Below are 24,209 nucleotides of genomic sequence, written 5' to 3' on the forward strand. Positions count from 1 at the left end.
GTTGTAATTACAGAGGGAGAGAGGAGAAGTAAAGGGCCCCGATGCTCAGATGGCAGTATCCATTTAATTTAGGAACGGTCTCTGCTACCTCTCAATGCTCCTGTAAATATTATATATCCCAAGCACAGCATTCAGTGGGATGGAATGTTGGCCCATTGTACGATTCATGGCTGCATCTTTATCTCAGTTTTATGGGTTCATTTGAATGTATCGATCCTGTTGTGCTGTAATGCACGCATTATTACTCATGATGCACAAAAGGGGTAATAGAATTAATAAAATCAAACCTCTAATCAATTCCATTCATAAAAGATCATGCTGTTCTTTATGTTGTGCATGGGCCTACTGACAATAAGGGGGGTAATGCAGGGGAACTGCAAAGCCAAAACAAATGGAAATTGTTACATCCTATAAGAAATGTATCTATTTCCTATTGCATATTGAGTGTCTATCTAGTAGACAGAAATAATCTGACTTTACTCATTCTAAAGAATCCTGGTCAATCCACTTAGAGAGGCTAAACCATAGAAATATAATCATTCTTGTTCTGTGGGCTGGACAAACCCATGGACATTTTTTAAGATGGGAAAACCTAATGCTCACACACACAATTTATAACCCAACATTTAACAGAAAAATATGTGTTCATGTTTTTTTTCAGAGATAAATGCAAATCAGTTTTTCATTTTATTGTTCTGTAGCACTTTACATATTCTAAAACATACTGATTAAAACTTACGGAACCAAGTCTAGACTGCACACGTATATTATCTCTGAAAAAGATGACAATGGCTCCACCTACTGATCTACCTACCAGCTTGTGCTTTTTTCCTCCCACAATACTTTTTTTTTTTAAACGAGACGATACGTTATACAGGTAGTAAGTAACCTTCCACTGGGTGAATGTTTATTTCCAAGTTCAAAGCAAATTTCTAGCTGAATCTTCCGTGTCTTTAGCCTCGCTTTTTCCTGTTGCGCACAGGCCTTTGAATTTACATTGAGATTTATATTTTAACCTAGTTGTTTGCCGTAAATCGCACCAGTTGTGTGAATTCTGGCATGCAAGCTTGGTCCCAATGACACTACGGAAACCAATACATATTTAGTGGAAACGAGAAAATGCGATTTTCATTTAGTAAAATATACTACAGTTGCTAGCCACGCTTGCCCCTCTTGGATAGCATCGGCTCAGCTTTCCAGGTGCTATTGTAGCAAAGAGGGTTCCATTCTTTCTGGTTGGTCTAATGTAGCCCAATAATGGACTAAATGAGCCTACCGTTACTCCTTATAGTCAAAAGGACCTTACATGTTCAGTTGAGAGGCGAATTGGCTCTGGAAGCCAAAACGGACAAATACTCCATCTAACTAGCCTACTAAACTCAACTCCACCGTGTGCGACTTGTGTGAGCGCACTGGAGCTTCAAAGTTACATAAAATGAAGTTATCAATTACACAGAACAACGTCATGTGTAATCGGGGGCTGTTCTTTTGAAATCTGTCGTTTTTGATCATTTCCTTTATTGTGAGGTTCAGTCCGCCCACACTAGTCACCGCTCAACTCCATCTTAAATAGCGGAATTGGAGTTTGATCCGCTACATCTAAATAAATAGATTCTCAATTGCTGGAAAATTCTGTAAAGATATCTAAAGCGCTCTACATTTATATCACCTCTAAATAATTTCACAAATGCAAAATGTACACTTACTGTACGCTATTTTAACCGTTTTTTACACACTTGGATGCGACTGTATTTTTGCAGTGACAACACGTTCTAACGTTACCTACATTTAGGTAAGCCTGTCTTCCTCTTTTTTCAGTAAACATGCCATGTAACATGGAAACATGGCAGTGTGGGAATTATAACCCTATAAAGGTGTGTAGTAATTTAACCTTTTATTTTTAGAAAATTATTTCTCGCTGATTTCAGTTCCTTATGTTCCCAAACCCGTACTGCAAGCGATGCGTTTTAAAGTTCATAACGAGCGTCAAAACACCCCGGATCAGAAGTTACTATCGTCAATAAACGTAGTTAGCGTCTATGAATGGGCTAGGTCAAATGCGGTAAGATTGTAGGCAGCTATTGTTTGTATGGATATTGAAATTGACCAAAAGTGTCAAGCTGCTTTGTGCCCTTTTAAGTAATATATTGGCCAAAGCCAGTGTCACGTGTGTCTGTCTATCTCTGTGGCTGTATGTATGTGCAGTGTCTCATCCACAGTCTGAGCGTGTCTGTCTGTCTGTCTGTCTGTCTGTCTGTCTGTCTGTGCATGGTCCTGTTCTCCCCAGGACACACAGAGGTCCTCGTGTTGGAGGAGGAGAAGGCCAACTTCTCAGGAGACTGTATTCTGGGGAGGGAACTGCCATGTTTGAAGATCTCAATGACAATGTGAAATCTCTGCAAATCCTGTTGGACTCACAGGCTGACCTAATATACCCAACTCTGAAACACTGAATGGTATAATTGAATGAAAAGTGCTCAAAAAAGGCATGGATATCATCCATTAGAAAATACACATTACATTACATACATTCTACTGTCAGTCACACCTTCAAATGGCTAGTTCACATTAGCTACAGTGCCTTCAGAAAGTATTCACACCCCTTGACTTTTTCTACATTTTGTTGTGTTACATCCTGAATGTAAAATGCATTACATTGAGATGTGTCACTGGTCTATACACAATACCCCATAATGTCAAGGTGGAATTATGTTTGTAGACATTTTTACAAATGTATTCCAGATGAAAGCTGAAGTGTCTTGAGTCAATAAGTATTCAACCCCTTTGTTATGGCAAGAAGTAAAGATGTGCTTAACAAGCCACATAATACTTTGCATGGACTCACTGTGTGCAATAATAGTGTTTCACATGATCTTTGAATAACTACCACACATACAATTATCTGTAAGGTCCCTCAGTCAAGCAGTGAATTACAAACAGATTCAACCACAAAGATCAGGGAGGTTTTCCAATGCCTCGCAAAGAAGGGCACCTGTTGAGCATGGTGAAGTTATTAATTATACTTTGGATGGTGTATCAACACACCCAGTCACGACAAAGATACAGGCGTCCTTCCTAACTCAGTTGTCGGAAAGGAAAGAAACCGCTTAGGGATTTCACAATGATGCAGGCTTTAAAACAGTTTAATGGCTGTGATAGGTGAAAACTTAAGGATGGATCAACAACATTGTAGTTACTCCACAATACTAACCTAAATGACAGAGGGAAAAGAAGGAAGCTTGTACAGAATAAAAATATTGAAAAACATGCATCCTGTTTGCAATAAGGCAAAAAAGTAAAACTGCAAAAAGAATTGTCAAAGAAGTTAACTTTATTTCCAGAATTCAAAGTGTTATGTTTGGGGCAAATTCAACACATCACTGAGTACCACTCTTCATGTTATCAAGCATGGGGGTGGCTGCATCATGTTATACGTGTGCTTGTCATCGGCCAGGACTAGGGTTTTTTTTTTAGGATAAAAAGAAACTGAATAAAACTAAGCACAGACTAAATCCTAGAGGAAAACCTGGTCAGTCTGCTTTCCAACAGACACTGGAAGACAAATCCCCCTTTCAGCAGGACAATAACCTAAAACACAAGGCCAAATATACACTGGAGTTGCTTACCAAGATGACATTGAATGTTCCCGAGTGGCCTAGTTACAGTTTTTACTTACAATGAACAAAAATATAAATGGAACATGTAACAATTTCAAAGATTTTACTGAGTAACAGTTCATATAAGGAAATTAGTCCATTTAAATGAATTCTTTAGGCCCTAATCTATGGATTTCACATGACTGGGAATACAGATATGCATCCGTTGGTCACAGATACCATTTAAAAAAGGTAGGGGTGTGGATCCGAAAACCAGTCAGTATCTGGTGTGACCACCATTTGCCTCATGCAGCGCGACACATCTCCTTTGCATAGAGTTGATCAGGCTGTTGATTGTGGCCTGTGGAATCTTGTCCCACTCCTCTTTAATGGCTGTGCAAAGTCGCTGGACTTTGGCGGGAACTGGAACATGCTGTCGTACACGTCGATCCAGAGCATCCCAAACATGCTCAATGGGTGACATGTCTGGTGAGTATGCAGGCCATTGAAGAACTGGGCCTCTTTCAGCTTCCAGGAATTGAGTAAAGGTCCTTGCGACATGGGGCTGTGCATTATGCTGAAACATGAGGTGATGGTGGGGGATGAATGGTATCAATAAAATACAATTGTGTTTGTTGTCCCTAGCTTATGCCTACCCATACATAATTCCACCGCCACTGTTCACAATGTTGACATCAGCAAACCACTCGCCCAATTGAGGCCATACACGCTGTCTGCCATCTGCTCGGTACTATTGAAACCGGGATTCATCCGTGAAGGGCACACTTCTCCAGCGTGCCAGTGGCCATCAAAGTTAAGAATTTCCCCACTGAAGTCAGTTATGACACCAAACTGCGGTCAGGTCAAGACCCTGGTGAGGATGACAAGCACACAGATGAGCTTCCCTGAGACTGTTTCTGACAGTTTGTGCAGAAATTCTTCAGTTGTGCAAACCCACAGATTCATCAACTGTCCGGGTCTGGTCTCAGACCATCCCATAGGTGAAGAAACCAGATGTGGAGGTCCTGGGCTGGTGTGGTTACACATTGTTTGTGGTTGTGAGGCTGGCTGGACGTACTGCCAAATTCTCTAAAACAATGTTGGAGGCGGGTTAGGTAGAGAGATTAACTTTAAATTCTCTGGTAACAGCTCAGATGGACATTCCTGCAGTCAGCAAGCCAATTGCACTCTACCTCAAAACTTGAGACATCTATGGCATTGTGTTGTGAGACAAAGCTGCACATTTTAGAGTGGCCTTTTCTTGTCCCCAGCATAAGGTGCACCTGTAAAACGATCATGCTGTTTAATCAGCTTCTTGATATGCCACATCGGACAAGTGGATGGTTTATCTTGGCCAAGGATAAATGCTCACTAGCAGGGATGCAAACAAAATTGTGCACAAAATTTGAGAGAAATAAGCTTTTTGTGCACATGGAACATTTAAGGGAACTGTTATTTCAGCTCATGAAACATGGGACCAACACTTTACATGTTACATTTATATTTTTGTTCAGTGTAAATTGGCTTGAAAATCAATAGACTTGAAAATGGCTGTCTAGCAATGATCAACAACCAACTTGACAGAGCTTGAAGAATTTGAAAAAGAATGAACAAATATTTTACAATCCAGTTGTGCAAAGCTCAGAGACTTATTCAGACATGTATTGACTCAGGGGTGTGAATAAATTATGAATTTCAGTGTTTACATTTCAATACATTATGCAAAACACTCTAAAAACGTGTTTTTGATTTCTCATTATGGGGTATTGTGTGTAAACGGGTGAGAAGAAAAAAATATTTAATCGATTTTGAATTCAGGCTGTAACACATCAAAATGTGGAATAAGTCAAGGGGTATGAATGATTTCTGAAGGCACTTTATGTATAGAAATCAACACAAAAACATATTCTACGAGAGTCATTCATTTCTTCCTTATCTAATATCTGCAGGCCATAGCCCTGTGGTCCAAGATGTAGCTTCTAAGATCCAGCATTACATCAGCCATAGAAACCTCAGAGAGCAACAGTTCCTCACTGTTCTCTAGGCAGCCGTAAGGGAACACATTGACTTCTATGGAACTGCTCAAAGTCGTCTACAAGGTGTGGGAATTGTAACTTAAAGTTACGATCCTCTGTTGGTAACCGTAAGATTTATATACAGTATGTGTAGATGCTGACCCTAAGTCATTCAAAACATACTAACACTGCTTTGCCTATAGAAATTAACATTTACAAATCTGTGGAATATTGTGCTATACTCTACTTTGTATCTCACTTTAACATTTAGGAGACACCTGAACGTCTGCATAATGCAACAAAGGTGAACCTTGTGCAGCACCTTAAGAAATTTGAGAAGGGTGGGAAGATAACTGTTGGTTTGTCTTCATTTCTGTCACTTAAATTGTCATCTTATGTTACACTATTTGATTAATGTACCGTAATACTATGTTCTAGATGTTTTTATTTTGTCTCCAATTTTCATTCAGCCAGTGATTAATCTTCTCACACAAATAAATTGAAGAGTAGTTTGTGATCCACACTTTAATTCGACAAAGGACACTTGAGATCTTGGATTTCCCTGTGCAACGCACAAATGAGCTTGGTGTGGTGTGATATGAAGAGTAATTTTGCAAGAATATGAAGTTATTCTTCATATCAATTAAATTATTGTGTCTGTACTGCCTGAATACAGCCAAAGGAGAACGTTGAAATGTGAAAGAAGAAAATAGCTGGCCCGGCACATCAATTTAGGGCACTACCAATGTACTGGTGGCCACCTTTCATTCATTTTTAACATGCCGACTTTGGACATTTGAGGACATCATTTGAACTTCGGTATGTGCCTAGGGACAGCTGAACTCAAAATAAACACATATAAATTGAAACCCTGTGCAAAGAGTTCATTTCAACCAAGATCACACTGATTTTCCAATTGAAACACCAAGATCAAACTATATGAATCCATAATGCAAAATGTACAGATGCCTAATAAATTATAGTTTTTCAACATAGAATTAACGCTACTGAACGTTATAATTTCATCATTCATTGCCTTTTGCTGATTGTGCAATTTAAACCTTGTATGGGGCCCCATGATCAACGCTAATGCATTTGCTAACGTCACTCTGAGAAATACTCACTAGGTGGCAGTGTTAATCAAAAAAAGAATAAACGAACTGGAAAATGAGAAAGAGGAGTAGAATCAGAGACGGAAGTGGAAGCAAGAGACAACCCACCAACCCACTCAATGTTTTTTTTTCTGGTTCAATGAAAGTCAATTAACTAAGTAGACCAGACCCAGCTGCTATTGCTTTGGTGCCTATGGGAGATCCTCCCCGTTAAATAGACCGGAACTGACCTTGGTAGAATGTCAGCCTTTAATGGCATAGATTTTGCATTTACCCCACAAGCAGGGAACCACTCAACAAGCAACAACATTAGGATATTACCAATTGCCTTCCATGGGTGGCTTTTGAATGTACTACTGAATTGTGATTTTTAAACTGTAATAGGCAACCAAAGCAATGATTGGCTGCCCTTGATTCCACCCTATGAAATGTATGGAAACTAGATACCCCAAATGTCTCAAACTAGATAAATATTATATTTACAGGATAGAGAATTAAAATGTGTAAAATACTGCTAAAAAGCTTGAAACGAGTATAACATAACATATAACATCAGAGAAATAGCTACATGAGTCCCTCTTTGAAAATGTATAAACCCTTTACCTTGCCCAAACAATCTCTATTTAAATGAAGCACATTATTTAACAACTATTTATTTTATCAACAGCAGGTTTGGCCAATTAGTAAGTGGCTGTGACCACTATAAAGGCAGAAATGGGGGAAAGTAAGTAGCCTGATTGGTTCTATGGATATTTTGAGGATGCAACATTGTATCTGTCCCCAAATGGTGTCTTTGAGAGCATGGGCAGCACCATTGAAGCCATCTCCATTTTGAAGTAGGACATTTTTGTCTTCTAATACTTCTATGAGTTTGTAAACAAACTGAAAGGGTACATACTACCCCCTGCATTGTGTTGTTTGAACAGGTATAAAACCAAGATTGTCGATTTACTGCCACCTGCATTTATGGAATGTTTGCTCAGCAGTATAATTAATTGGCTGATCCCTCCTGATGATGTGGATGGTATTGTGATCGTTCCTTAACTCATGGGAAGTCCCATCCAGTTGACCAGTTCAAAATTATGAAAGTCCTCAATGGCACTGCCCATGTGGGCACGAGACTCTATCTAACTCTATGATTTGGACCGAGATGATTTATGAGCGGTTCCAACATCTGCCTGAGACATTTTTACCATGCCATAGAGACAGAATTCATAATGTGAAGAGGCACTATCTTACTGTGTTTGTGTGGAGGCATGTTAATTGACTCCTACTTATATTAATGTGGTGTAGCTTGGGCTGCATGGCAAATACAAAGCCTAACATCAAATACAAACCTGAAGAGTAAGGCACACTTTTTTACTCATTAATTTGGGCCTAAAATAACGGGGTGTTTGTTGGTAGTCTACATTTGAAAGACTCCAAAATGTAGTGTTTCATTATTTAAATTCAACCTTAAAGGACGATATGACTAAAACACTTCTGAGTAAGCACAGCAGGGTCAACCTATTCAAGTTTTAAAGAAAAAAATACATTGTTAACCAACTTTAATCGGTCGCATTGATACCATGAGTCTGTCTGCCTTTAAGCTGTTATGGCTGGCTGCAGAGTCATTATTCTGGCCTGTTCTGTGAGCAGCAAAGTCTATTGTGGTAATGAGGGCTGGTGCGCTGCGCGTGTGGGGGAGGACTATGGGCATGATAAACAAGCACTACAGTCATCGCAGAGGAACATGGCGGCAGTGCTGTTACATTGCCTATTCACGAGTACGAAGGTCCTGACATAGCATTTCAAATTTATGGGACTTCAAGTTACGGTAAGTTATGGAGAGTAACTTACACTATATGCATTTTGTAGTGAAGAAGTGTGTTTTTGTCCAGATATATATGCTATAATCCATAATGTCAGTTTAGGTTTACCATTGGGAAGCTGCGTTGTTGCTTGTTATCTGAAGCGAGATATTTCTTTAGATGGTTCGAAGATTACTTCTACAATAGTTTTGTTTTGAAGCGTTGCTGAAGTTTAACTTTGTTTAGGCTACTAAGCAATGTAAATCACATTTGTTTTGGCTTGTGAGTCTATAGGCTACTGTGTTTTGAGTTTCAGAGAGAAGTTGAAGGAGGTTCCTATTTGCAAATTCATTTGAAGATTGAACAACGACATCGATCGCGGATATAGTGGTAAACATTGCACGTAGTTCGAGGTTTTTGCATAATGCAAAATAGCTTATTGAAACCAAAAGAACAGACGTGGTTGAAGAAGAAACCAAACGTCACTGGCGTATGAGTTCAAGTAGGAAATCCTCAGCAAGCAAGGCACCACATTTTCGATTGGTAATCCGTCCTATCAACTATTTAACACTTAGAAACGTTTGCGATCTGAGAAGTGCAACATTATATATGAGTCACATTGACATATTCAAAGGAATTATATAATTTTGACTTCAACTGTTCATCAACCTTTGCGTGACGTCATATGGCGAACGTGACGCAAGTCTTCCCACAGGAGTTATCTATAACTGTTTAAAAAATATAAATGGTTCCAAAACACAAATATTTGCCAATTCGTTCCTATAACCTAAGTGTTGGTTTATCAGTGACTATCACCTAAACAGTTAAAACCAATATCTCAATCATAGTATTATTTTTTTGCTTGCCTTGTGAGAATCTCTGTGTGTTAATGCATCATAATGAATCATCAGCTTTAAATTGCTAGTAAAGAATATTAGGAGAAAGGAACGGCACCAAAATCGAATACAGTTCACATTGAGCAGGGCCAGTGTGCCACCAATAAATTGGCCTGCAGAAGGTTGACCATATGGCAGGGGCATAGTGTTATCCATAGTGAGATATTACCTAATAAGTCAAACTGCTATTAGAGTAGAAATATATAAAGATTGGACCAAAGGCGGGGTCTATTGGTAGAGAATCTCTTAATATTGGACTAGCGGCCCTTTAAAGACTTTATTCTGTGCTTCTGAATTACGCAGCAGTGAACTTTGAAAGGTATTGCATCACACAGCCTCTTTCCTTGTTCTGTCATTGTCCATCTTTTCATTACTAAATGCACAAATCTTACATGAAAAGCAGAACTTTGTTGACAGAGATGGGCAACTTTTATATTTGTTTAGTAATGGTAACATGTAGTATTTTCGATCTTATTTTGCTTATCGTTTTAGAGCCTTTTACCCTGTTTATTTGCCACTATTTAGTAAGCTGTGCAGAAGACTTGGCATGTGCTTCAAACATACAGTACACAGCGAGAGATTTGGAAGGGATGCCATTTCATTGCATAGCTTGATGACTGTACTTTAACATTTAAAGTGGAACTGACAGTGTTTTAGCATTTTATATTTTAGGCTTTTAAAATATATTTATCCAGAGAAACATATGGTAGAAATTAGGGTTAAGTGCCTTGCTCAAGGGCACACTGGCAATTTTTTCACCCAGTTGGCTCATGGATTCAAACTAGCAACCTTTCGGTTACTGGCCCAATGCTCTTGGCATGAAATCTTATTTAAATCTGTTCATATTCACCCCCAGGAAGAATATGATGCCTTTTTTAAAATGTATTTTTTACTTTACATTTTCTGAGTAGCGATCCCTTAGCTATGGTCATTTTCCCGTTTTCATACTTCCATAGAATGTTGGGGAATGACGTAGAGAAAGACTTGTGTGAAATTCTAAAGCAATATAGAGTGGGAAAGCGGCCATGCATTTGGACAATTAATAGATCATTCAGTAAATAACACCTAATAAACGTGTCAGTCTTGTCAAGGACCGGATTCTACACAGACCGGTTCGCCATAGCCAATAGGAGCTACAGTAGGTCTATATGCAAATAAGCAATTTTCCACATGGGCCTGCCATCATTCACTTTGAACTTTGACTGCGTTTACAGGCAGTAGCAACAGTGAAATTTGAGATAATTAGAAAAGCATTCGCCAAAAGCCACAACATTTTGATCGATGGGCAGTTTTTCTCAAGCAGGTTGCTGCAGGCTAAACATGAATTTAGGGCTTGCAAAGTTATCGTGTAACCGACTAAAATAAAATAATATTTTTTTAATTATATTTAGTTTATTTGTGGAATGAACAGCTGACTGAAGACAGGCCAGGCATTCTTTGCAGTTTACTTTGTGGTAACATGAACTCTTTTCAGCTGCGATGAAACTGTGTTGCTCCTTGCTTAAACAAGCTAGGTGTTTTAGGAAAGGAGTCTGGTTGACTAGGCTCTGCCACCTTCACTTCAGCAGCAGAACATGCAGTCAGGAGAGGAGAAAATGTGCCTTTTCATATTTTTTTAATGAAAACAAAATACTATTCAAACGATTATAACAGTGACTGCGATCATTTGGCTGACCAATAACCATTATTGAAAATTCCTTGATGTCACAGCCTTGCCTGAACTTAAATCCCATCTTAGATGGGGTCTGCTGAAATCACAGCAACATCAGTTATTCCTTTTGCATTGAGTTTATTTACTCATTTCAAAGTAATCAGAACTCTGATATTTGAAGCGGGGATCAGTCAATTGAGTGCTTCAACCTACATCTCACCTTGTGCTTTCCTCCACTGGCCATTGAAATTCTGCTTCTCTCAGTAATTGTATTGCATATCCGTTCTTATGTGGCCTAGTTATGAGAGGCTGTGTACTACTACAGTATGATCATTAATTTATCCATTAGCGTGCCCAGTTCCTGTCACAGTTGTTCAATGGATCTATTCATATGGATTCATTTCAATACCTTTTTTTTTTATTTTTGTATACAATGCAGACCAGGTTATGATACAGCAGCATTGTTTGTTCATATGTTGTCCTCCATACTGTTTGACAGAATGGCTCTGTAGGGTGACTACAAATCTAAATGATTGGACCTAGCTCGGTACTGGAGAATTAGTCACATGACAGTTTTCTTCCAAGTGCATGCAGGCCAGTGCTGCTTACAAGGGCACTTCCCAGGCGATAGTGTGTGTATATGGTGCTGCCACCCCCTGGCAGTCATCTCCTCAAATACCTCAATGGCGGTTCATGGGTGGACTGTCACCTTAAGAGTAAGCGGTCCATTCCTTTCTAGCATTCAACAATGCAGAAAAATAGCAATTACTGTCATGGAATGGTGGATGTAACATACTGGACTGAGGAGACTGGTTCAAATGGTGTATCTGTGTGTGTGAACCCCTCCGTGGACAGTCCGCACACACACACACACACAATTGTAAAAAAAACAAAAGAGCTGATTTGATTGGTCAAAAGACACAATTAGTGAAAAAATATCAGAATTGGGCTGCCTGTGTAAACGCAGCATTAGTGTAGACATAGTCACAACCCACCATGGTGAACTGTTTCTAGGCCACCCAGCAAACAAGAGGGAATGCAGCAGAATGAACCAGTGGCCAGGGAGCCAAGTCCAGGGTTGCATAACAAGTGCTAATTTGGTTTGCGCTGTGGCCATAATTCTGCAGCTATGTGACAGGGCCCTGGTGGTAAAGTCTCCCCTGTGCTACACCCTGTGTGAAGCACTGTGGGCTAACATGACTAGCAGCCAAGCCTGCATGCTTGGATCCAACCTCTGTTTTGTTTAGAATGTTATTTTCTTCTTTGGGAATCCCACATTGCTGTGAGAAATGTCAGCAGCATTTTCATTTAGGTGCTCGCATGTTAACTCCACCAGTGGTTAGGACATGTACTGTTCTGCAGTATTTGCCTGCATGTGTAGAGAAACCTGGAGGCAGTGGTTGCATGAATTATCCTGGGATAATATTAGGTAGTATGGGTGTGAAAAGCCTACCAATAAACTCTAAAGCCTTGTTCACACTGCAGGCCTTAATGCTATAATCTGTTTTGGAATATTGACTGTCCAAACACCAAGTTACGAGTGACCAAACTGGATGTGTGTGTGTGTGTGTGTGTGTGTGTGTGTGTGTGTGTGTGTGTGTTTAGACAGCAATTATTTGCTGACATGGCTACAATAGTTATCATAGTAACGATGGGTGTGTGTGCAGTGGTGCAGGCTGATTTGGTCGTGGTTCTCGTGCTTCTGATCACTCAGAACTTATGTAGCAAGCTAAAGTGACAATGTCTGTCATAGCTGTTTCCCAGTTGCTTTGAATGTTCAAAATCATTGTGTAAGAACTTATTTTTATTTTATTTTTTAAAGCCTCAAAGGATAAGATTGTCCAGCTTTCAAAACAAGTCATTTTTTTTTTGCCACAGCACTGAGCTAGCTAGCTGTTTAGCTTTCTAGCACGTTCACTCGTTTGTTAGTAAACGATTAACAAGCTAGTTAGCTACCACGTGTTCTTGTCAAACTCACCAGACAGAATAGCTAGCAAGCAACAAGATATGCCAAATAGCAGTCTAAAAACCACTTGAGATCAAGTCAAATTAGACTGTTCAGAGACAAGTCGCATGGCCAAGGTGGTTTGAAATGTGGCTTGAAATATCAGATTCCATATGCTTTTGGGCTGTTTAGACTGCAGGAGAAATATCAGATTCCATATGCTTTTGGGCTGTTTAGACTGCAGGAGAAATATCAGATTCCATATGCTTTTGGGCTGTTTAGACTGCAGGAGAAATATCAGATTCCATATGCTTTTGGGCTGTTTAGACTGCAGGAGAAATATCAGATTCCATATGCTTTTGGGCTGTTTAGACTGCAGGAGAAATCAGATTCCATATGCTTTTTGGCTGTTTAGACTGCAGGAGAAATATCAGATTCCATATGCTTTTGGGCTGTTTAGACTGCAGGAGAAATATCAGATTCCATATGCTTTTGGGCTGTTTAGACTGCAGGAGAAATATCAGATTCCATATGCTTTTGGGCTGTTTAGACTGCAGGAGAAATATCAGATTCCATATGCTTTTGGGCTGTTTAGACTGCAGGAGAAATCTCAGATTCCATATGCTTTTGGGCTGTTTAGACTGCAGGAGAAATATCAGATTCCATATGCTTTTTGCCTGTTTAGACTGCAGGAGAAATATCAGATTCCATATGCTTTTGGGCTGTTTAGACTGCAGGAGAAATATCAGATTCCATATGCTTTTGGGCTGTTTAGACTGCAGGAAAAATATCAGATTCCATATGCTTTTGGGCTGTTTAGACTGCAGGAAAAATATCAGATTCCATATGCTTTTGGGCTGTTTAGACTGCAGGAAAAATATCAGATTCTAGTCGGACATGCAAAAAAAAAAAGGATTTAAATGATTTCAAACTACCTTTGTGAACAAGGCCTAATTGTGCCATGTTATGAAAATAAGTTTGTGGTTATGGTGGTTTTAAATTAGGATCCATGTACAATCATCAGGTATTACAATGTGATCATGATATCGACCATTTAACATCCTAACTGTCATCACTGCTGACATCGGCAGGCAAGAAGTATTTGTTGCAATACCATAATGAGTAAAGGCTACTAAGGCTAGATGCTTACCATCTGGTTGCTTGGTAACACAAATTAATCATAGCCTGGAAGTGTGTGTGTGTGTGTGTGTGTGTAAAATGGTTTAAGGATGACTACCATCACTTGTGCTTCTGTGGTTTACTATGTTGGTGTACAGATGTGAAACTAGACACCTAGAAAACACTATGGAGAAAACAATATTAACTTTCTACAGATCTTAGATCAGCTGTACTTTGTACCGTGTAATGGCTAAGGCTTGGATTGGTTGAAAAAAATCTGATTTTAGATCTGTGCAGGCAGGGGCAAAGTCTACCATGAGCCAGTTGGACAAATTTAAAATTCATGACAGCATTCCGTGTCGATTGAGTAATGACTTGTAAGCACTCGGCCAAAGATCTGAGATCCGCTCGGGTATCTACTGTAGCTTCAAGCCATCAACCAGGAGAGAAATTCCATCTGAGTGAGGTGCCATTTTATCCTGATGTGTTGTGTTCAGATCACATGACTGGATGAAATAAATTGATCTGGGTGAACCAGCATTGCTCTTCGAGATGCCCTGTCGTTGTCTCATTCCGGGGGGAATGAGCCAATGCAAAGCTGTCATTGAAGAATCTCAAATATGTAAATATTTTGATTTGTTTAACAATTCTTTTTGGTTTCTACATGATTCCATGTGTTATTTCATGGTTTTGATGCCTTCACTATTCTACAATGTAGGAAATTAGTAAAAAAAAAATAAGAAAAACCCCGGAATGAATAGGTGTCCAAACTTTTGACTGGTATTGTACATCCTAAGCATAGCTCATTGTTCTGAATTGTTCCTTTAACTGATTGACTATCAACAGAAAGCTGATGTCTTCTGGCCATGCTCCCCCACCCATCCCCTCTCTCTCTCCTGGGCCCTGTGGTTGGTGGAGATCATGTTACAGCAGGAGGAAAGCACTGCTGCTCTCAACACACAGCATTACATGATAGTCCTGACTGACTTGGAGAGATTTAACCTGTCCCTGTTCAGTGCGGACTGTGTCTGCCACTGCTTTGTGTGCGCACACAGCACCTATTCTCATTTGAAGACTATTTGACTTTTGTCCTGCATATTTTTGAAATTCACTTAACAGGAGATGTAGGCCTACATCAATATGCAGTGAAAGAAAAAACCCTGAAATATAACCAATGTGTCCTCGGTCCTGCTCCTCCCTCTGAATGGGATGGTGTGTTATGATCAGCTGTCGGCCCCACTCCCCACACCTCCCTTTGGTCTCTCTGTGACCAGGTGCAACTTTAAGTTCTCTGTGGTTTAAGGCAGCAGCCTGCTGAGCATCTGTCATACAGCGTCTGTCATATAGTACAAATCAAGCTCTAGCAGATGTTTACAGTTGACCAGTCACCAACAAATGTGCTTCCCCTTTCTACTCTTTCTGACTTGTTGCTCTCAATTTCATGTCATGCTGCTCACACATTGAAGTGAGGTAATCATGGTATAGCTACCGGTCCTCGCAGATTCAACTAATGCAAATTAGCAATGTGTCTGTGGCACTTGGCTGATTGCATTGAAAAATGAACGATAGCTCTCAAGTCAATTGAATGTACAGTAACTGTGTCTTTAGGTTTGGATCAAACTGTAGTATGCCTCTTCTTGTTCAGGCCTTCAAAGAGAGGAGTGGGTGATGCCTGCAGAAGTTCATTAAGAAGGATGTGTTTCATAAGCCAAGGTGAGTCAGCTGAATCAACCGTTCTCATTCCCTCCCTGATATTGTGCCATTTCTGCTTTGGAACTGTCCTGTTTACTATAAGAAGCGTAAGCTTTGTCTGAGGCATAAGGAGCCTGTCTCGTGTTTCCGAGGGCGTGAGGCAGTTTGATGTACAAGTACAACCCCTGTACAGGACGCTAGCCAACGGTGTATAATATAGTGTATATTATATTTGTATCTAACAACAATCTACATTTACTGACATACACAACTCTATGACAACAACAATAAGCTGTTTTGTTGGTTCTATAGAACTGCTATAAACCAAATATTGATATTATGTAATGCTCTGCAAAGTGAAAGTAAAGAAGCGACAGGCCTCTCTCTGCAGGTTGACTGGCTAGTGAAACGAAAGCCAGCTGCCTGCTGTGTTTAAAACACACACACACTTCTTTTGTCTTTTGCCAGCCCATTGTTGCCTCTGCTTTGTCTCATGTGACAAGAGCAGGCCATTATCTTGGTGAAAAGGGAAACCACTTTTCGGGGCCGGGCATCATCAAACTATTGGAATTTTCGAGTGCTCTCTGCTCTCTCTAGCTGCTGGATTTCCGGAGGCGGGGCCAGGGAAGAGTGGGGGAGGGGATTGGAGATCATCGGCTGTGGCTCTGAGGGGATTGTGCTGTAGTTTGTCAGCTGTCATTAGGAGCAGATGACACAGGAGGTAATCTGCTGTTTGTGCATGTCCTTGCTCCAGCATGTGCCTCTGTCTACATCGCTGCGTAGCGTGTACAGCGCTGTGACTGCCTGTCTGCCTGGGCTCAACGTTAACCAGCCTATGTGGGAGGTTTTTGCTGTGAAACTGAGTCGACAGTAGCCATGGGTCAGACACTGTTGATTTATGGACCCATGTTTGGTCAAAGGGGTAAGTAATCAAGGAATGGAATAAATAGCTATTGTTTCCCAATGAAGGAGATTACATTGTGTTTGTTTAGAATTGTTTGTTTCTTGGTATAGAATTGTTGCTGTTTTTAGGCGAGTGTTTTGTGTGTGGGATTTTTATCTATGTTGCGTCTTTGAAATACACAACGAACTTCCTACGGTATCCTGAGAGGAATTTAGATGTCCACAGAACATTCCATTAGCTCTTTGTTGTGTGCTGTCAGCAGTCTTACTGATGCCACCGGACATGAACACGACAAGCCCCTCTGTAAACAACCCCATAAGGGCCACCAGTCTGGTGAGGAGGCTGGGATACTAAATTAACTTTGTATATAGAGCTGTGAATGTGTGGCCAAATAAATGTGTACAGTTAACTGACAGTAAGGAATTTAGGCTTCTGGATCCTGTCATAAGACACGAGGGCTCAGAAGTGCATTTCATTGGGCTTTGGTCAAAAGTAGTGTACTACATACTATTTTTCTTTTTTGACCAAGTCTTATAGTAGGCCCCTAGCTGTCGGTCATGGGGCATCTCTTCAGTAGAGGGCCGATGAAGGTGAACCTTGCTCTTTAACACACCCCTCACTCTGCCCTCACTCTGCCTTCACCCTGCCCTCACTCTGCCCTCACCCTGCCTGCTTCTTGCCTGGCATAGCAAAGCATAGGTGTCAGCAACAGGTGGGCTGCAGTTTGCCACAGGGTGTGTTCAATGGTATTGATCTGGTTCCATGATCAATGCATTATAACATTTGGCTCCTTATGTAGTGCACTACCTTTGACCAGAGCCCAATAGGCCTATATAAGGAATATGGTGCCATTTCTGACACAGACATTGTCAAGCCCACACAGGCTGTAATGTAAGGTCAGCCTGTTATTTCCATGTTGCCTTCCATCGGCCCATTGAGCATAATCTAAAATCTAAACCAATTTTGTGTGCTCAGTCAGTGTACAGAAATATTTCTTAGAGGATCATTTGGACTAAATCTAAGTAAATTACATTGACTGTTCGCTTCATTCAAATAGCAATTTGGGATGTATTAATGCGACAGAAGTGGGTCATTGACGATGAGCACACTTGGACTACACTTCACTTCACAGCGCGCACACACAGTCAGTCGTTTGGTGCACATTCCAGCACAAGTATCACAAGCCATCAGTAAATTAGGAATGTTAGAAATGCCTATCCTGCTTTACTAATGGTAGCAGCCAGGGCTGAGCAGATAACATCTGGATTGTCCTATGCTTTCTGTCTTTTAGGAGTGACTCATTTCTTCTAGATACATCCAGTCTTCTGGATATTCTATGATATCACCATTCATTCACAAGAGAAGTGTTTGCTAATTCCGCTATGGGTTGTGAGTCGTAGGTTATGTCCCAAATGGCACCCTATTCCCCATTTAATTCCCTATATAGTGCGTATGATCCCTGGTCAAAAGTAGTACACTGCAACAGGAATAGGGTATTGTTTGGGACGTACCATAGCTGTCCACTGAAGACTGAGCAGGGACGCCAGCCTCTTGGACCAGGGTTGATAGCCATTAAAGTGCCTTTTTTTAGGTCTGACTTTTGTCTTGGTTGGCATTGCTAAGTGTGTACCCTTACTATAGGGGAGAGGGGCTAGGGGACATAGGCAGGGGAGTGTATCTCAAATGGCACCCTTTCACCTAAACATGTGCTCTACTTTTGACAAGGGACCATACAGCTCTGGTCAAAAGTAGTGCACCGAATAGGGTGCCATTTGGGATATCCCCAGGAAGTGGGCCAGGGGACGTCGGCAGGCCAGGGCTGAGCCCTGATTCAATTTGACCTGAGGGATCAGCCTGATAATGGCTGGCTCCAGCTCTCATCCGACGTCTCATTGAATTGATTATTTTAGTCTGCTACCTCCCTGGTCGCACCAGTATCAGATCAATGTGCAGGGGTACAAGGTATTTGTTTATTTGTTTATATTTCACCTTTATTTAACCAGGTAGGCTAGTTGAGAACAAGTTCTCATTCACAACTGCGACCTGGCCAAGATAAAGCAAAGCAGTGCGACACAGACAACAACACAGAGTTACACATGGAATACACAAACGTATAGTCAATAACACAATAGAAAGAAATATGTACATAAAGGCAGGGTAAAGTGGCTAGGCATCAGGATGGATAATAAGAGTAAGAATAAAGAACAGAGCAGGGGCGAGTTGACTTTGTTGTTCCTTTTTGTAATTTACAGTTTAGGAATTGACTTGCGTGACAATGGAAAAACCACAGTATTTAATTTGGTTTTGTTTATTAGGATCTTTTAGCCCACCAAGGGCTAGTTTTCAAGAGTAATTGAAAAAGTAAGAACATTTTCATTGTTTTAGCCTACCCAATGTGGTGGTGTTGGGCTGTGTGTGTTATTCTATTTTGGTCCATATGTCTTTTGTCTCCCAGACAGCGAAGAGGTTACAGGATAAACAACAGCTGCAAACATACGTAGCTACAGAAAAATGAAGGCTCCTAATCTACATGTACACTAAAGATTTAATACCTAGTGTATATGTCTGATGGGAGGGCTTCAACCCTGTTACCGTGAGGTTTTATACAGGCTTAGACCTCTGTCTCTGTACAGGCTTAGACATCCTCCAACAGTCGAACTGACTAAGAGGGTCCACATCATGTCAGTCTGCATGCGTGGTATCTCTACATCCTCAATAAGGCTATTCTGAACTCTGTTACGAAGGAAAGCAATCAGGCCTATGTGATCAGAAATATTTTGATTTTATATTATTCCTATATTTGGTAGTGCTGGCCAGCCTTGATACTCTTGTCAAAGCACTTGACTCTCCAGGGAGGATGATGGTGATGGAGAGAGCAGTTACATCTGATTATGACATCATGGCGTTGATCTGATGTGGCCCCATTCTCAGCTCCCAGGAGGGTGGTGGCCTCACAAAAAGCATGCTGGGACAGATTGTTCCATCACTGCTCGAGGCAGGCACACTCTTGATGAATTAACAGTGATGAAGCCTACCACAAAATGCTAACACCCCAGCATCTTCTCCTTCCAATTCAATGCTAATGAAATTAGAGCCAAGTGCCTCAAAGTAAAACCATTTAAAAACAATTTCAGCAGAGGGAAGAAAACAGTTCAGAGATCAACTGAGCCATTTAAAGAATGAACCGTTGGATTGATCACTGCTTCCTAGCGGGATTATCCTCCTAATCAAAACACAAACCACTGTTCTGCTTTTGGGAGAATCAATTGTCATGTAGTGTGTTATTTTCAACCATAAAATAATTACAATTGTTTTAGTCGTGTTGTGCACCTTTGTAGGCTGTGCAGCATGCCTAAAACATTGATACTATTTAAAAAAAAAAATTAAGGACATTTTTATACTTAGTAGGAGCGAGAGTCTTACGCCTACTTTCCCTCACGTGTTATGGACCTGTGGAAATTGGAAGACTAATGTGCTGGCCACACCGGTTGCGTTACGTGCGTGAGCGTTGCAAAATAAATGTACACGTGTTATTCAATCATTGCATCCACACTGCTCAAGTGTGTCAACGAGCATCTGCATAGCTAGGCGCTTCTGTTTGGACGCTTGATGCGCTGCAAGTCCCGCCTCTCCCTTCTCCTGATTTAGTTTTTTAGGAGCGTATACCCATGTGGATTATTGAAAGATGAACTGAGGTCCAGTTGCACCTTAAAGATGGTTGCCAACTGCAATATAAATTCCAAAGAAGAAGCCTGAAGAAAAGATTACAAGACACAAACTCAGTTTCTGTGGATTAATTGTCGGAATAGAGAACATTGTGCATTTTAGGTAAAAATAACAACCCAATGTTTATATCCCTGGACAAATTAGCTAGCAACAGCAAGCTAGCTAGCTAAATTGCCATATATGTTTTAATGCTTTTGACCTGTCCCCAAATTAATATAGTTCAGAGTTTGTTTTGATATTTCAACCTGCGTGTCCTGATCGTGTCTGGTGTGAGTGGATCGAATCGATATGCATGAGATCCGCTCGCCCGGTGTAGTCAGCATGTAAGGCATCATAAAGATCCATTTCCTCCATTGCATTTCGAGGAGGAGTAAGAAGATGTCACTAAATCTCTGCAAATGTGTCTACATTTGTCATTAAAAGCTGCATCGTCTACAACCCACAATCGGATTCTGGCCTATGGTTACTCCTACGTTATCAGACTTTTTAAAGGGCTTTTGCCCTTTATGTGAAAAGTATTATAAGTTGGAAGACCTTGCTCCAAATCACTATAGTCAAAGGCCATAGTGTGCTATTTTACTCAATGGTGGAAATGGCTGAATGGCCAACATTCTGAAATGATTTGTAACTTCTGAATACATTTAGCTGCTACCTTGTAATGGAATGAGGATGTAGGCTCTGTCCATGCATTTTGAGCTAGCAGCAAGTCAAATAGCAGGCTGTTTTACAATGGGCTGCGTCCCAAACGGCACTCTATTCCCTGTGTGGAGCACTACTTTTGACCAGGACCTATAGGGCTTTGTTTACTGAGAGTCATGTGTGACCATGCCTCTGTTGTATTGTACTACCATTACCTTTAGGAGGGCATCTCTTGTTGTCTCTTCATCAGGATCAGAGGCTGTTTCACAGGGTAGGCTATATAGCGTTCTATTACATAATATTATATTCTCCCAAACACCTGCTCTGACTTTAAACTCAAAGCTACTTTTCTCAGCACCACGGAAAGTGCTACAGTCTAAATGGGACAGTGGCTGATGTCTTCAATATTCTCACTGTTATCTAATGCCTACAGTACAGCTTTACATTTATACCCAATCAGTTGAAGCTTTACAGTGAGAATGTCTTGTAATTAATTACCCATCAATGTGAGCAAGGAAACCTGTTTCCCTGCATGGTTTAACATGGACATGTTGATTGCCATAATCACTACGTCTCAAGATGATTGTATGATCTGTTTCCTTTCATGAGAGCTTTGATAAGCTCTCTCTCTCTCATATATTTAACTGATCAAGTGACTAGCCCTAATGATTCCTTCCTGTATAAATTTGCTAAGCATGCATACATGAAAGAAGTAGATTGAGACTCCTCCCACTCCCCTCCTCTCTCTCATCCTTCTGATCGAATGGGGCCATTGTACTCTCAGTAAGGATCTGTGGGCTGATTATTCATTTAGATGAGCAGGGAGATTTGCTCCAGCCGGCCCTCTACTCCTCTCATCTGCTCAGTGGCAGGTCCCGGCTGTGTGTTATGTAATGGTCAGGTGATGTGCTGTCCTGTTAGTAATTTAGTCTGCTGCTCCACCAGCAGATCAGCTCAATGCTAGGCTAGCTGACACCACCACTGCCCTAAAGACCAGCTAGGTGGCCACACTGTCGCATATGTAATGAAACCTCACTGTACATAATATGCTTTTGCTGTTTTCATTTGGGATATATTTATTCAGGAATTGGGGTATTTATTATGATTAATTTATTTAAATTGTCCCCCGGGTAGATACAGATCATCGTAGAAGTGTATATTCATATTTAGTCAAATCTGTGATGCGTTTTGCTTATAACCATCATTCTGGCTAAAGCAGTTCCATGTTGAATGAGGCCACGGGAATCTGTCTATTCAGATCAGTTGTTGTGATTAGCCTCTGTTTTTAAGAGTTATTTGCGTGACTGTTCTTGTCTCTGTGTACCACTGTTGTTTCATGTATTTGTGTGGACTCCAAGAAGAATAGCTACTGCTTCAGCAAAAGCAAATGGAGATCTGAACAAACCAATAGTTCACAGCCCCTTGTTGTTGACAGATCTCTTATTGTTACTTTTCAAGTATTAGCCAATGCAGGACCTGAATGTCAGCCTAGTTGCCATCCACACATACTGGGTACAAGGAAATAGTTCTGTTTGGACTACTAAGGTGCTTTGTCCCAAATTGCACCCTATTCCCTTTAAAGTGCACTGCTTTTGACCAGAGCCCTGGTCAAAGTACTCTACTATAAAGGGAATTGGGTGCAATGTGGGATGCAGGCAGGGTGAAGGCTCCAATATTGTTCGGTCTGGCCTGGTTATACACCCTTTAAGAGGTGCTCTTATGCTGCTTTTTGACTGTAACACCAGTGTTGCACCAGTGTATATACTATACTAGGGAAATTGTTTCCATAGCTAGAGCTGACAGTGAGGACTTGTGAAGAGCAGAATCAACAACCTCTGCATAATCAAAACAGTTGCTTTGTGAGAAGGTGTTAATTCAGTCAGCCATTAGTAATGTAAATGCAGGCTGAACAAGAACCAGTGGCCTGGCTTTGGCCTCAAGTGAAAGTAGATGCACCAGAGCCATGGCCCAGTGAGATACGGGTGCCGGCCTGGGTAGATGGAAGCTGAGCATTTTGGGTAAAACACTGGTGGAAATGCGGCATTACTTTCTGTAATGGACAAACAGAGCATTGACCGGGGAAGGGTCTTGGACAAACAGACTAGTGGGGGGAGGGGTACCTCGGCTGCAAATGCAGCAGAAACACACGGTGGTCATACACTCGGGTCTTCCACCTTCTGCTTGGATTTGATGAGAGACATGTTAAACCGAAGCCCATGCTATAACACAGCCACACAAATTGCCTTATGTTGAGGTAAACATTGACACCTCTTACAATTAGCCTTCCCACACAATGTAGCTTATTGTGGGATGCCGTGTACTAGATCTGTGGCTGACAGTCATGATTAACACCCATCTCAGTCTCTCATAGGTTCACTAGCTGCTGTCAACACATTTTGTGAGTACAATGATGATCCACAACATCTCCAATTCAATTTTAACGGCATGATCAAATTTTATTAGTCACATGTGCCGAATACAACAGGTAGACCTTACAGTGAAATGCTTACTTACGAGCCCCTAACCGACAGTGCAGTTTTAAAAAATGCGGCTAAGAGATAAAAGTAGCAAGTAATTAATGATGTAGCTAGTCTCTGGGTTGCTCATTGTCCTAAAAGGCATCTTTGTTTCAAATGTATTGTACAGACATCCAGTAACTTGCAGGTGCTAGGGTAGAAAAAAATGAATGGATAAAATATTGGTAGTAGAGGTTGACCGATTTATGATTTTTCAACGCCGATACCGATTTATTGGAGGACCCAAAAGCCGATACCGATTAATCGGCCAATATTTTATTATTTATTTATTTGTAATAATGACTATTACAACAATACTGAATTAACACTTATTTTAACTTTAGTATAATACATCAATAAAATCAATTTAGCCTAGAATAAATAATGAAACATGTTCAATTTGGTTTAAGTAGTGCAAAAACAAAGTGTTGGAGAAGAAAGTAATATGTGCCAATATGCAATATGTGCCATGTATGTGCCGTGTAAAAATGTGTGTCATGTAAAAAAGCTAACGTTTAAGTTAAGTTCCTTGCTCAGAACATGAACATATGAAAGTTGGTGGTTCCTTTTAACAATATTCCAAGGTAAGAGGTTTTAGGTTGTGGTTA

At 40.6% G+C, this 24,209-nt stretch overlaps 1 protein-coding gene across 6 annotated transcripts in view; it reads left to right on the forward strand.

The window, feature by feature from the left end:
• The first annotated feature begins 8,390 nt into the window (after positions 1–8,390).
• The window catches only part of LOC118394608 (nuclear receptor coactivator 2-like), a 54,128-nt gene continuing 38,309 nt past the window's right edge, over positions 8,391–24,209 (forward strand). For 4 of the 6 annotated variants that reach the window (XM_035787978.2, XM_035787982.2, XM_035787981.2 and 1 more), the window contains exons 1-2: positions 8,401–8,539; positions 15,770–15,837. The gene's annotated coding sequence lies outside the window, so the exon portion shown is untranslated. Of the gene's footprint in view, positions 8,540–15,769; positions 15,838–16,573; positions 16,739–24,209 lie in introns of those variants that run through there. The other 2 variants (XM_035787979.2, XM_035787980.2) reach the window with 2 other exon arrangements.

This window comes from Oncorhynchus keta, chromosome 15, assembly GCF_023373465.1.
Source record: "Oncorhynchus keta strain PuntledgeMale-10-30-2019 chromosome 15, Oket_V2, whole genome shotgun sequence".
In the NCBI taxonomy this organism is placed as follows: Eukaryota; Metazoa; Chordata; class Actinopteri; order Salmoniformes; family Salmonidae; genus Oncorhynchus; species Oncorhynchus keta.